At 43.7% G+C, this 2,332-nt stretch overlaps 1 protein-coding gene across 1 annotated transcript in view; it reads right to left on the minus strand.

Annotated features, from left to right (window-relative positions):
- The window catches only part of LOC107091205 (Fanconi anemia group J protein-like), a 55,297-nt gene that overhangs the window by 25,386 nt on the left and 27,579 nt on the right, over positions 1-2,332 (minus strand). The gene's annotated exons all lie outside the window — the stretch shown is intronic.

Below are 2,332 nucleotides of genomic sequence, written 5' to 3' on the forward strand. Positions count from 1 at the left end.
AGAGACCTGAAGGACCAGATACCCTATAGAATCATGCTATCACCCTATTAGAGACCTGAAGGACCAGATACCCTATAGAATCATTCTATCACCCCTTTAATTTGAGTAAGAAAATAAGATGATCTGTCAATGGAATGGGCATTTTTACCCTTCCAGTAAGATAATTAGTTATATGCACTTGAAATAAGAGACTCCAGTTGTTTTTCTCTTATTTTAAATCTAAATGGTCTTATTCCATTGTCAAAGTGTGTCACCTATCTCCTCAACTTAAGAAAACATGCACTTATTTTAACAAAAAAATGAGTTATTTAGATTTCCAGGGAAAAATGTAAATCCAGTGAGGATAATTTTAAATGATCTCTATAGTTAAGTTAAGCAGAGCTATGGACAGGCTGATGCCTCAGCTGGTACGAGCTTCCGTTGGTCGGTTCATAGGAGTGTTCAGCAGCCATGCACTGAAATCATGTGAAGGAATGCACTGCTGCCTCACTGTTGGCCAACTATTAAGGTTTTTTTTTTTTTATTTGTTAATAATTGTTTGATTTTGATTTTAAACTAACATCTGAGTCATGTTTTATCATTTAAGAAGCAACATCAGCTCTAACAATCAGCCCAGAAATATTGGCAGTGCGTATCAGGGATGGGCGGGAAATAATGGCCTTAACAAACCGGCACCCATCACTGGCTTAGCTTTGCCCCCCCCTCTAACTGCTTTATTGACTTGACACACTAATTTCTAATGTGTAACATCTAAATAAGTACAAACCTGACTTTGCTTTTTAATGTCAGAAACAATCTTCTCCCTATAAGGCAAAGTGTTTGGTGATGGTTTTTAACCCTTTTTAAAGTCCTATACCCTGTAACTAAAACATTATGTCAGTGTTTAGGATGTTTACATTAAATATCTTCGTGTTTTCTGGGGGAATTATCTGTTTGTAAGTTTAACTGATTTACTTCCATCTAGCAGAGAGCTGAAGTGAGGAAACCGTCTCCTAAAAGTCACTGCTGTTCGAGTAGAGTTGGTGCAAAAGTCAGCGGGCCTCAAGGGAGGCACATTGATCTAAAAGCTCTCCTCCTGGTAGGTTCCACTCATGTCTGTGCTGCACAGATTACACCCCTGAATAAATATGGCTTCCCGACCAAAAAACGGCTCCGCTGGTTTGGAAACGTGCTGCTGGGGTCAAACCGACGCTTCGCTGCTCGCCGGCAGAAAACCTCAACATGTAGGAGGATCAAACTGCAGGAGCTGGACTCTGAGTCAGACAGAGCCTCCAGATGAGGCAGCATCAGCTGCATCCATTAGTTAATCATAGTGTGTAATAAGCTTCACCGAGGCGCCACAGAGGATCCGTAGCTCAGGAGCAGGCAGGGAAATGACAGAGGAGGGCAACTGCTTCAGAGCTGTGAAATGAGGTACGGGGGATTGAAAAGTAAGGGAGGTCAGAACATTTGCATCCATAAAATATGATCCAGCGTTACATTGCCCTGGACCGTCCCCATCCACCCCGCCACCCGACATGTGTCTTCAGCTCAGCAAACTCTTTGTCTTGCAACTGCTTTTCAGTGCATTCTTAAGCGGGAGATAAATTATTCATGTTATGTACTTTAGGCAGATCTAGCGCTAAACAAAACAGCCATTATCTGCCAGGGTGCACTTGGAACGAAGCTTATTTCCACATGGAGATGAGCATGGGGGCAAATGTTCTCTCAGATAGCTCTGCTATCACATGGTGGGTAAGAACTACATGCAGACATGTCGGAAAAAGCTTCACAATCACAGCAGGGTTGGTTTATTTCTAACATCACTTATATAAAAAAGTGCTGATTTTAGGAAGTGGTGCTGCTACCTGATGTTATAGCGGCTGAAAGCGCTCGCTGATGAACAAACGCTCTGAGGTTAGCTTGTCTTTAGGCTCGCTCTGACCCGTTTGGGCCATTTTCAGCAACCACAGTCAGAGCTTCGTCGCTCAGCTTTGGAAATAAAACGTAAAAGGCTGCTGGTTTCTGTATCGCTGTGCGCTCCATCATCTGTTAGGGATCAGTGGGCTGATAGCAGCATCATCAGCTTTGGAAAACTGCAAACGGACCTTTTTCTCTTACAGCCTTCTCTCAACAGTAGCGTTCCTGTCGTTCCTCCTGCTTAGAGGTCAGATTTCTGGAACAACAGATTCTCCAGCTGACCTTTGGGTTTCCATAGGCCCTCAGGGCTTGTTTACCCCCCAGTTAGCAGGGGGTGTCCCCAACGAAAAAACCAACCTCTCCCATTTAAGGCTGCAGGGACAACAAAGTCTGGGGGACTTTGTTGGTCGCTGGTTTAACTGGAGCAGGTGAT

The sequence above is a fragment of the Cyprinodon variegatus genome, unplaced genomic scaffold (genome assembly GCF_000732505.1).
Source record: "Cyprinodon variegatus isolate N-32 unplaced genomic scaffold, C_variegatus-1.0 Scaffold329, whole genome shotgun sequence".
Classification (NCBI taxonomy): Eukaryota; Metazoa; Chordata; class Actinopteri; order Cyprinodontiformes; family Cyprinodontidae; genus Cyprinodon; species Cyprinodon variegatus.